The sequence below is a fragment of the Pelophylax lessonae genome (genome assembly GCF_965119305.1).
Source record: "Pelophylax lessonae genome assembly, chromosome: 11".
NCBI lineage: Eukaryota > Metazoa > Chordata > Amphibia > Anura > Ranidae > Pelophylax > Pelophylax lessonae.
The window spans coordinates 209,436,453-209,449,874 of NC_138778.1; positions in this window are offsets into that span (position 1 = coordinate 209,436,453).

The window sequence follows — 13,422 nt, forward strand, 5'->3', positions numbered from 1 at the left end:
GACGCAATATGCAACGAAAAATGGGCAATAAGGGTACCAAAGGTACCAGAATCTTACACACGCATAGCTCTGCATTGGGGAACATGTATACTGGCTGCACTGGAGGCACGCACGCATAGCTCTGCATTGGGGTACATGTATACTGGCTGCACTGGAGGCACACACGCATAGCTCTGCATTGGGGGACATGTATACTGGTGGTCACTGGCTGCACTGGAGGCACGCACGCATACCTCTGCATTGGGGACATGTACGCTGGTGGTCACTGAATTGGAGGCACGCATATCTCTGCATTGGGGACATGTACACTGGTGGTCACTGGCTGCACTGGAGGCACGCACGCATAGCTCTGCATTGGGGACATGTATACTGGTGGTCACTGGCTGCACTGGAGGCACGCATACATAGCTCTGCATTGGGGACATGTACGCTGGTGGTCACTGCATTGGAGGCACGCATATCTCTGCATTGGGGACATGTACACTGGTGGTCACTGCATTGGAGGCACGCACGCATAGCTCTGCATTGGGGACATGTATACTGGTCACTGCATTGGGGACATGTATGCTGGTCACTACATTGAAAGGGGGCATTTATACTGGTCACTATATTGAAGGGGGCCTGTACTGTGGGGTTTATGCTAGAGGGCCTGTACTGTGGGGTTTGTGCTTGAGTTGTTTGTGCGGGGTTTGTGCTTGAGGGGTTTGTGCGGGGTTTGTGCTTGAGGGGTCTGTACTGTGGGGTTTGTGCCACTCTCAGTCCATGTATCCCATAATAGGATGTCTCTCACAGTATATCCCATAATAGGACCCCTGTTCCCTATTATGGGATATACTAGTACTGATGGACCCCTTAATATGTGATATATTGGGAGAATTGGTTCACGCAAGCAAAATACAGGGGACAAAATGGGTGGAGTCTATAAGGGGTGGGGCTTCTGAGAAATGGGAGGGGTCAAAATGGAAGGGCGGTGTCTTGCGCCCCCTCATCTTAAAACTTCACCAGCCGCCACTGCTCACATGGACATAACCGCACACTGAGTTCAGTAATATGCTGAACGTTCTTCCTGTTCACGTTAGGCCTCATTCAGATGGGTGCTGACACTCGTAGTCCATGAATGAGCACCTTTTTTATGCAGCTGCCAGGTGCTGCATGCAGGCAGCCTATTCATGTCTGTGGCGACCCAGCAGCATGGCTCGTCCAATTTGACCACTGTGCAGGTGAGTGTGAACATCCCCAGATGTGGACTGATTTCAGGGCTGCTCATCCTCCTGGCTATCAAATTGGGAAGAGTGTCCATGCAGTCGCTGAGTTCCTATAGACATGAATGGGCTGCCTGCCTGCAGCACCTGGCAGCTGAGCCGCAAAAAGAAGGCGCTCAATCGCAGACTATGGGTTTCAGCCTTTGCTTTATTGTGGCCTTTAGACTGCTGGTTCTACCTGTTTAATAGTTATTCCAGGTTTTTTATTTTATTTTTTTTTCTTAGTTATGTGAGGCCACTTGACCTTTTGATTAACAGAGTCATTTCTGTGGCTTTCAATGAAAAACCTAAACAAGGTTTTTCTTTAACCACTTCTGGACCGGAAGAATTTGCCCCTTTAATGACCAGGCTATTTTTTGCGATTCGGCACTGCGTTATTTAATAGAAAATTGCGCGGACGTGCAACACTGTACCAAAATAAAATTGATGTCCTTTTTTTCCAAACAAATAGAGCTTTCTTTTGGTGGTATTTGATCACCTGTGCGATTTTTATTTTTTGCGACTATAAACAATTCTGGAAAAAAATATATATATATTTTCCACATTCTGCTATATAACATTCCCCCCCAAAAAAATAAAAAAATCTGATTTTTTCATCCTTTTAAGCCAATTCGTATTCTGCTACATATTTTTGGTAAAAAAAAAAAGCGCAATAAGCGTATTTTGATTGGTTTGCACAAAAGTTATTGTGTCTACAAACCAAGGGAAAGGTTTATTTATGTAATTTTTATTTATTTTTTTTACTAGTAATGGCGGCGGTGATTTTTAGCGGGACTTTAACATTGCAGAGGACAGATCGGACCCCTAACTGACCTTTTTGACACATTTGGGGGGACCAGTGACATTACTACAGTAATTAGTGCTAAAAATATGCACTGTTACTCTAATAATGACATTGGCAGGGCAGGGGTTAACCTAGTGGGCAATCAAAGGATTAAATATGAGCCTAGGGGAGTGTTTACTAACTGTGGCAGGAGGGGCTTTTAAAATGACCAGAGAGACCTATGATCCTATATAGCAGGATCACAGGCGCTCTGTGATCAATTCAAAGAGAAGAACGGTCAGCTGTGTTTACAACAGCTGACCGTCCTTCTCTCTTTGCGGGGGGCAATTGTGGCCACCGGCCCTGTGCATTGGCATCCCCGTTGTCTAGTGGGGGGCGGGAGCCTCCCCAGTACCACAGGTGCAACCGACATAGTACTACTTTGTTGTTTTGCGCAGCCGAACCAGGCTGCCGCAGTAAAACTGCTGCTGGCGGTCAGGAAGTGGTTAAAAAAAAGATTGAAATACTTATATCTCCAGCAAGTGGCAAATTTCAACTATCCTTCAGGCTCCAGCAAACTTTGACGCTTCCCAAAAGTGTTGAATGTTTGCACCCCCTGACCTACACTGTGGTTTTTCCCATTGACCCAACATCACTGCTGAATCCTGACCTAAGGGCCAGAGGAAGAAACCACAGCATGCAACAGGGGATTCAGGCAGTGGACCCCCTGAGAAGTGTCAAATGTTGAAGCGTTTGTGCAGCCTGAAAAAATTGGGCTCACCATCCACCAGAGAGATCAATTATTTTATCGCAGGGAACAATTGTATTGATTTTTCTATGGGAGAGGCAACTGAGTCACTGAGTCAGTTAATGTAAAGTGCAAAATCAACCAAACAGAAATCAGTTCTGGCTGCTGTCAGTACTGAAATCTAAATAGCTGCGTTGATTCCCTGCATATAATGAATGCGTAATATCATTCCGCAAACGCCCTAAAGTGTCGTTTTGATCATTTGTCCATGTTGCCTTAAAGTGGCTCTTCAGTTATTTTTTCATCTTTCCATCTATTAAATCTTCTGCCCTTGTTGTTTTAACTTTGGATAATAAAACATTTTTTTCTGCCAATAAATACCTTATACAGCCCACTTCCTCTTTCTTGTCCTGACATTAGCCTAGGCCACTGATGGTGAACCTTGGCACTCCAAATGTTTTGGAACTACATTTCCCATGATGCGCATGAACTCTGCAGTGTAAATGAGCATCATGGGAAACGTAGATCCAAAACATCTGGGGTGCCAAGGTTCACCATCAGTGGCCTAGGCTAATAACGACAAGCACAGCTCTCTCTCTCTTTGGTGAGAGTTGACCAGAAAGGGAGGAGGGATGAGTCATAGGAGAGCCAATGATAGCTGCAAAGCTCTGTGTGTCTGTGTAAATCCAGGAAAGTGAACAGGCAGCAGCTTCAGCTGCCCATAGTTAAAATGGCTGCAGCCAGACTTAGTGGAGGGAGATTTCTGTTGAATATTTGGCAAGTACAGAATCACAGTATACATAAAATATGCAAATTGGTTGGAAAGAAGCTTCAGAATGGCAAATATGTTTTTATTAAAAATTATGTGAGCAGAGTGCAGTTTCTCTTTAACCGCTTACGGACCGCCCACTGCAGTTATACTGCGGCAGGGCAGCCCTCCTGCGCGAACTTGTCGCGATCGCTCCCAGCTGAGAGAGAATGGTCAGCTGTTGTAAACACAGCTGACCGTTCTTCTCTCTGGAATGATCACAGAGCATCTGTGACCCTTCTATATAGGAACACAGGTCTCTGATTATTTTACAAGCCACACCCCCATACAGTTAGAAAAACACCCCTGGGTACACATTTAACCCCTTCATCACTTACTGTGTTAACCCCTTCCCTGCCAGTGTCATTATTACAGTAACAGTGCATATTTTTAGCACTGATTACTGTAGTAATGTCACTGGTCCCCCCAAAAGTGTCAAAAATGTCAGTCAGGGGTCCGATCTGTCCGCCGCAATGTCGCAGTCCCGCAAAAAATTGCAGATTGCTGCCATTACTAGTAAAAAACAAAAATAAACAATAAAAATGACCTAAATCTTTCCTGTAGTTAGTAGATGCGTTATATTTTGCGCAAACCAATCAAAATACATTTATTGCGATTTTTTTTTTTTTATTTTATTTTTTTTACCAAAAATATGTAGCAGAAAACAAATTGGCCTAAAATGTTAAAAATGTTTGATTTTTACATTTTTATGGGGAATGTTATATAGCAAAAAGCACAGGTGATCCAATACCCCAAAAGAAAGCTCTATTTGTGGGAAAAAAAGGAAATTGATTTTATTTGGGTACAGCGTCGCACGACCGCGCAATTGTCTGTTAAAGTAACACAGTGCCGAATCGCAAAATATGGCCTGGTCATTAAGGGGGCAAATCCTTCCGGTCCAGAAGTGGTTAAGTAAGCCAGTCAGATGTTTCTAAGACTCCTGTTCTGCCAGAGTGTAAGGAAGCATCTGATTGGCTGCATTGCACAAGAAAACCACTTCCTCATTTAGTCTTTGACAAATATTGTACAGACTAAGGATTTCCTGTGGCGAAACCTAAAGCCAAGTAAAAGGTAATGGAGTGTCTGCTGTGTAGTAATGAAAATTGGCCAGCAGAGGTCAGCATTGTGCTGCCTAATTAAACTAATACTGTAATGGAGTTTTATTTTTGCACCGTGTAATAATGTATTATCAGTCTAAATTAAAACAACAGCATGTTAGAATAAAATTGCACTTAGCTACCTAAATAGATTAAAGGAGGACTCCATTGTATAGCATGTATAAAACAACAGAAAAGTGCTATAGATTAGATTTCTATATCAGGTATATTATATAGCATTGTCTTCTAGATTGTAAGCTCTAACGAGCAGGGCCCTCTAGTTCCTCCTGTTTTGAACTGTATTGTAACTGTATTGTCTTCCCTCACATTGTAAAGCGCTGCGCAAACTGTTGGCGCTATATAAATCCTGTATAATAATAATAATTGTCCAATATTAGTAATGTTTCAAAAGCTTCCCATTTTAAAAAGCAGTCTAGAGCAGGGGTCTCCAAACTTTCTAAATAAAGGCCAGTTTACTGTCCTTCAAATTTAAGGGTGGGGGGGAGGGGGCGCAGACTATAGCCACCTGGAGCGTAAAATATCAGAAAAACATCTGTGGGATGGTGGTCAGTGGATGTTTAAAAAAAAATAATAAAATAGCGCCACTCTGCTTTTACCTTACTACCTCCTACTTTCTTTCTGGTTCTTCTTTTTTATTGTTCTTACAGATGCCATCCTTTGGGGTTGGTCTTAGGAGTTGGCCACCCCTGGGATGCCTGTAAGTAGGCCATGGCTTATGGCCTTTTTTCTCTTCTTTTTTTTTTTTTTCTCCCTTTTTCGTTCCATTTTGCATTATTATCCTTCAAATTATCCCAATTGCATAAGGGTGTTTGACTATGACTGTTCTGTTCGTATTCCTTTTTGGACTCCTCAGTAATACCTGAGCATTCTTTAGCCCTTGTGCAGGCACCCTATATGCTTGCTTCTGATTTCTTATGTTGTGTCATAAAACCAATAAGCACAATAAAACAGATAAAAAAAATAAAAAATAGCACCTGTGGTCATTCATTGGCATTAGTTGAAGGAATAGAGCCCCATCATTGGCATTAGTTGAAGGAATAGTGCCTCATCATTGGCATTAGTTGAAGGAATAGTGCCTCATCATTGGCATTAGTTGAAGGAATAGAGCCCCATCATTGGCATTAGTTGAAGGAATAGAGCCCCATCATTGGCATTAGTTGAAGGAATAGTGCCTCATCATTGGCATTAGTTGAAAGAATAGTGCCCTATCATTGGCATTAGTTGGAGGAATAGTGCCCATTCATTGGCATTAGTTGGAGGAATAGTGCCACATCATTGGCATTAGTTGAAGGAATAGTGCGCCATCATTGGCATTGGTTGAAGGAATAGAGTCTAGTCATTGGTATTAGTTGGAGGAATAGTGTCTAGTCATTGGTATTAGTTGGAGGAACAGTGTCTAGTCATTGGTATTAGTTGGAGGAATAGAGTCTAGTCATTGGCATTAGTTGGAGGAATAGTGTCTAGTCATTGGTATTAGTTGGAGGAACAGTGTCTAGTCATTGGTATTAGTTGGAGGAATAGTGTCTAGTCATTGGCATTAGTTGGAGGAATAGTGTCTAGTCATTGGTATTGGAGGAATAGTGTCTAGTCATTGGCATTAGTTGGAGGAACAGTGTCTAGTCATTGGTATTAGTTGGAGGAATAGTGTCTAGTCATTGGTATTAGTTGGAGGAACAGTGTCTAGTCATTGGTATTAGTTGGAGGAACAGTGTCTAGTCATTGGCATTAGTTGGAGGAATAGTGTCTAGTCATTGGTATTAGTTGGAGGAATAGTGTCTAGTCATTGGTATTAGTTGGAGGAATAGTGTCTAGTCATTGGTATTAGTTGGAGGAATAGTATCTAGTCATTGGCATTAGTTGGAGGAATAGTGCCCGATCATTGGTAATAATTGGGGGAATAGTAACCCATCATTGGTATTAATTGGGGGAATAGTGACCCATCATTGGTATTAATTGGGGGAATAGTAACCCATCATTGGGATTAGTTGGGGAAATAGTGACCCATCATTGGTATTAGTTGGAGGAATAGTGCCCCATCAATTATATTAGTTGGAGGAATAGTGCCCCGTCAATGGCATTAGTTGGAGGAATAGTGCCCATTTATTGGTATTAGTTGAAGGAATAGTGTCTAGTCATTGGTATTGGAGGAATAGTGTCTAGTCATTGGCATTAGTTGGAGGAACAGTGTCTAGTCATTGGTATTGGAGGAATAGTGTCTAGTCATTGGCATTAGTTGGAGGAACAGTGTCTAGTCATTGGTATTAGTTGGAGGAATAGTGTCTAGTCATTGGTATTAGTTGGAGGAATAGTGTCTAGTCATTGGTATTAGTTGGAGGAACAGTGTCTAGTCATTGGTATTAGTTGGGGGAATAGTGGCCCATCATTGGTATTAGTTGGAGGAATAGTGCCCGATCATTGGTAATAATTGGGGGAATAGTAACCCATCATTGGTATTAATTGGGGGAATAGTGACCCATCATTGGTATTAATTGGGGGAATAGTAACCCATCATTGGGATTAGTTGGGGAAATAGTGACCCATCATTGGTATTAGTTGGAGGAATAGTGCCCCATCAATTATATTAGTTGGAGGAATAGTGCCCCGTCAATGGTATTAGTTGGAGGAATAGTGCCCATTTATTGGTATTAGTTGAAGGAATAGTGTCTAGTCATTGGTATTGGAGGAATAGTGTCTAGTCATTGGTATTAGTTGGAGGAATAGTGTCTAGTCATTGGTATTAGTTGGAGGAATAGTGTCTAGTCATTGGTATTAGTTGGAGGAATAGTGTCTAGTCATTGGTATTAGTTGGAGGAATAGTGTCTAGTCATTGGTATTAGTTGGAGGAATAGTGTCTAGTCATTGGTATTAGTTGGAGGAACAGTGTCTAGTCATTGGTATTAGTTGGAGGAACAGTGTCTAGTCATTGGTATTAGTTGGAGGAATAGTGTCTAGTCATTGGTATTAGTTGGAGGAATAGTGTCTAGTCATTGGTATTAGTTGGAGGAATAGTGTCTAGTCATTGGTATTAGTTGGAGGAATAGTGTCTAGTCATTGGTATTAGTTGGAGGAATAGTGTCTAGTCATTGGTATTAGTTGGAGGAATAGTGTCTAGTCATTGGTATTAGTTGGAGGAATAGTGCCTATTCCTTGATATTAGTTGGAGGAATAGTGCCCCATCAATGGTATTAGTTGAAGGAATAATGCCCATTAATTGGAGTAATAGTGCCCATTCATTGGCATTAATTGGAGGAATAGTGCCCTTTCAATGCTATTAGTTGAAGGAATGTTATTTCATTATTTGTTTAACAATTACAGGTACTTATATAGCGCTGTCAATTTACACAGCATTTTACATATATACAGTATATATATATATATTGTACACTGACATCAGTCCCCACCCTTAAGGGGCTTACAGTCTAAGGTCCCTAACTCACATTTATACTAGGGCCAATTTAGACAGGAGCCAATTAACCTACCAGCATCACTTTGGAGTGTGGGAGGAAACCGGAGCACTTGGAGGAAACCCATGCAGGCACAGGGAGAACATGCAAACTCTATTCAGTTAGTGCTGTGGTTGGAATGCCAACCCACAACCCTATTGCTGCCAGGAATAATGCCCATTCATAGGCATTGGTTGGAGGAATAGTGCCCCATCATTGGTATTAGTTGGGGGAATAGTGACCCATCATTGGTATTAGTTGGGGGAATAGTGACCCATCATTGGTATTAGTTGGAGGAATAGTGACCCATCATTGGTATTAGTTGGGGGAATAGTGACCCATCATTGGTATTAGTTGGGGGAATAGTGGCCCATCATTGGTATTAGTTGGGGGAATAGTGACCAATCATTGGTATTAGTTGGGGGAATAGTGACCCATCATTGGTATTAGTTGGAGGAATAGTGACCCATCATTGGTATTAGTTGGAGGAATAGTGACCCATCATTGGTATTAGTTGGAGGAATAGTGACCCATCATTCATAAAATATTTGTAGGAATAGTACCCCATCAATGATATTAGTTGGAGGAATAGTGCCCCATCATTGGTAATAATTGGGGGAATAGTAACCCATCATTGGGATTAGTTGGGGGAATAGTGGCCCATCATTGGTATTAGTTGGAGGAATAGTGCCCGATCATTGGTAATAATTGGGGGAATAGTAACCCATCATTGGGATTAGTTGGAGGAATAGTGGCCCATCATTGGTATTAGTTGGAGGAATAGTGGCCCATCATTGGTATTAGTTGGAGGAATAGTGCCCGATCATTGGTAATAATTGGGGGAATAGTAACCCATCATTGGTATTAATTTGGGGAATAGTGACCCATCATTGGTATTAATTGGGGGAATAGTAACCCATCATTGGGATTAGTTGGGGAAATAGTGACCCATCATTGGTATTAGTTGGAGGAATAGTGCCCCATCAATTATATTAGTTGGAGGAATAGTGCCCCGTCAATGGTATTAGTTGGAGGAATAGTGCCCATTTATTGGTATTAGTTGAAGGAATAGTGTCTAGTCATTGGTATTGGAGGAATAGTGTCTAGTCATTGGCATTAGTTGGAGGAACAGTGTCTAGTCATTGGTATTAGTTGGAGGAATAGTGTCTAGTCATTGGTATTAGTTGGAGGAATAGTGTCTAGTCATTGGTATTAGTTGGAGGAATAGTGTCTAGTCATTGGCATTAGTTGGAAGAATAGAGTCTAGTCATTGGTATTAGTTGGAGGAACAGTGTCTAGTCATTGGCATTAATTGGAGGAATAGTGCCCCATCAATGCTATTAGTTGGAGGAATATTGTCTATACATTGGTATTAGTTGTTGAATAGTGCCTATACATTGGTGTTAGATGGAGGAATAGTGCCCTTTATTTATATCAGTGGGAGGAATTGTGCCTTATCATTGGTGTTATTGGAAGAAATGGTACCTCACCATTGGTGTCAGTGGGAGGAATGGTGCCTTATAGCAGTGGGAACAATCGTGCCCCAAGAAGCAGATAGAAGCAAGCAAAGGGCCACAGTCAGCCCACGGGCCGCAGTTTGGAGACCATTGGTCTAGAGGACTCATGCAGAGACCTAAATCTCTTTGATAACACCGCAGGCTTAATGTCAGTCAGAGGTCATCCACTGCATGACCTTTCCCCAGCTCCCAAGAGTGTAAAGCAATACTGTACAATGATGAATTGTAGTTGAAAACTATGTTGCTTGATACTGTTATGCAAACAGAGAATCTGGGTGACATCAGTGTTGAATTACTAAAGCTGGAGAGTGCAAAATCTGGTGCAGCTCTGCATAGAAACCAATCAGCTTCTAGCTTCAGCCGTGTTCCATTTAGTATCTTGGAGGAGTATCCCCTCCCCTCTGTGGCAAACTGCAGGATATGGGTTGTTGACTGGATGGGTGCTGCGTGCCGCGAGTGCCCACTTGGTGTAACCCCAATGACATGAGTCCATATTGGATGTGTGAGCCTCTGTACCGTTTTTTTTGTGGTCTGCATTTGATGGTCCAAAAGATTTATTATAGCTATATGACTGATCTTTGTGCCATGGTGGCGATTTTCATAGTATGGTAAAAACATTTTGTGTTTTTTTTTTTGGAATGAATATCTTATTATATAATATTATTATTATTATTATTATTATTATTATACAGGATTTATATAGCGCCAACAGTTTGCACAGCACTTTACAACATGAGGGCAGATAATACAGTTACAATACAATTCAATACAGGAGGAATCAGAGGGCCCTGCTCGTTAGAGCTTACACTCTAGAAGGGAGGGTCAAGTGAAACAAAAGGCAATAACTGTGAGGGATGAGCTGATGGAGAAAATGAAAATACAGTTGTTAGGTGTGGGTAGGATAGGCTTCTCTGAAGAGGAGAGTGAATGGATTGTTAGTATTTGTACAGCCATCATGGTTAGTTTTGGTAAATAACACATAAGACATGGCGTGTTTCAGCACCTGCAATTTGCATTTTTGCCTTTATTTATGATACATAACTTCTCCATAGGATGGTAATACTATTTAAATTCACCTTACTTGTCTTGATATATTCTGTTTCGCATATGTCGTATTGAATTTTGTCCACTAGATGGCAGCATTGGGGATAGCTAGGTCATATCAGTTTATTTTTGGTCTATGTACGGTTTAGGGGCTTGTGACAGGAGGGGGCGGTGTTTTTGCCTCTTGTCGCCCATCTCTTTCCCTTCTTGCCCCTCACCCCTCTGCACTATTATATGGATTGGTTGAGGCAGTATTGGTGGGGAGGAGAGATGGGCGATAAAGGGCTTCGGGCACTCATCCCGCCATTACGGCGCATGCGCAGTTAATTAGCGTATGTGCGGTAGAGCTGCACGATTCATCGTTAAACAAAAAAAAATAAAAAATCGCTCTTTTGATTCAACCCCCCTCACGATCACTGCTGACAGCTGTCAAAAAAAAAAAAAAAGCAGCCGGCAAAGGTTTATCACAACATTAAAAATCGAAAAGTGCTGTGGCAGATAATGTAGTGACTATATAATGTATATTATTATCACTACATTATCTAGCGCAGCACTTTTTGATTTTTATTGTACTTTATTGTGGAGTGGAGACACAGTGGGTGTTAGCAGCCAGAATATGGATTATTCACATTTATTTGACATATTACTATTTTTATATATATCAAAGTTATTGTTATTTATTCACTAGGGGACTTTTTTACACAGTTACAGCTACAAGAAAAAGTATGTGAACCCTTTGGAATGATATGGATTTCTGCACAAATTGGTCATAAAATGTGATCTGATCATCATCTAAGTCACAACAATAGACAATCACAGTCTGCTTAAACTAATAAGACACAAAGAATGAAATGTTGCCATGTTTTTATTGAACACGCCATGTAGACATTCACAGTGCAGGTGGAAAAAGTATGTGAACCCCTAGACCAGGGGTGTCAAACTGGTGGCCCTCCAGCTGTTGCGCAACTACAAGTCCCATCATGCCTATGGGAGTCATGTTTGTAATGACATCTCCAAGAGCTAATTGGAGTGAGATGTCAGCCAAATGGAGTCCAATCAATGAAATGAGATTAGAGGTGTTGGTTACAGCTGCCCTGCCCTATAAAAAAACACACACCAGTTCTGGGTTTGCTTTTTACAAGAAGCATTGCCTGATATGAATGATGCCTCGCACAAAAGAGCTCTCAGAAGACCTACGATTAAGAATTGTTGACTTGCATAAAGCTGGAAAGGGTTATAAAAGTATCTCCAAAAGCCTTGCTGTTTATCAGTCCACGGTAAGACAAATTGTCTATGAATGGAGAAAGTTCAGCACTGCTGCTACTCTCCCTAGGAGTGACCGTCCTGTAAAGATGACTGCAAGAGCACAGCGCAGACTGCTCAATGAGGTGAAGAAGAATCCTAGAGTGTCAGCTAAAGACTTACAAAAGTCACCTGCAAATGCTAACATCCCTGTTAGCGAATCTACAATACGTAAAACACTAAACAAGAATGGATTTCATGGGAGAATACCACAGAGGAAGCCACTGCTGTCCAAACAAAACATTGCTGCACGTTTACAGTTTGCACAAGAGCACCTGGATGTTCCAGAGCAGTACTGGCAAAATATTCTGTGGACAGATGAAACCAAAGTTGAGTTGTTTGGAAGAAACACACAACACTATGTGTGGCGAAAAAGAGGCACAGCACACCAACATCAAAACCTCATCGCAACTGTAAAGTATGGTGGTGAGGGCATTATGGTTTGGGGCTGCTTTGCTGCGTCAGGGCCTGAACGGATTGCTATCATCGAAGGTAAAATGAATTCCCAAGTTTATGAAGACATTTTGCAGGAGAACTTAAAGCCATCTGTTTACCAGCTGAAGCTCAACAGAAGATGTGTGTTCCAACAGGACAATGACCCAAAGCATAGAAGTAAATCAACAACAGAATGGCTTAAACAGAAGAAAATACGCCTTCTGAAGTGGCCCAGTCAGAGTCCTGACCTCAACCCGATTGAGATGCTGTGTGGCATGACCTCAAGAAAGCGATTCACACCAGACATCCCAAGAATATTGCTGAAATGAAACAGTTCTGTAAAGAGGAATGGTCAGGAATTACTCCTGAACGTTGTGCACGTCTGATCTGTAACTACAGGAAACGTTTGGTTAAAGTTATTGCTGCCAAAGGAGGTTCAACCAGTTATTAAATCCAATGGTTACATAGTTTGTGAGGTTGCAAAAAGATATCAGTCAATCCAGTTTAACCTATGATGTGTGTGTGTGTGTGTGTGTGTGTGTTTGCTGTTAACCATACATTGTATACCCCTGTATGTTGTGGTCTTTAAGGTGCCCATCTAATAGTTTTTTTGAAACTATCAATGCTCCCTGCTGATACCACTGCTTGTGGAAGAGAATTCCACATCCTTACTGTTCTGACAGTGAAGAACCCCTTACATATTTTAAGGTTAAACCGTTTCTCCTCTAGTTTTAGTGAGTGGCCACGTGTCTTATTGTATTCCCTTTCTCTGAATAGTTTTTTCCTTATGCTAGGGTCGCCAGTACAGTATTTGTACATTGATATCATATCCCCCCTCAATCGTCTCTTCTCCAGAGAGAATAGGTTCAGTGCTTGTAGTCTTTCCTCATAGCTGATGTCCTCCATTCTCCTAATTATTTTTGTTGCTCTTCTCTGGACTCTCTCCAGTTCCAGCACATCCTTCCTGAGGACCGGTGCCCAG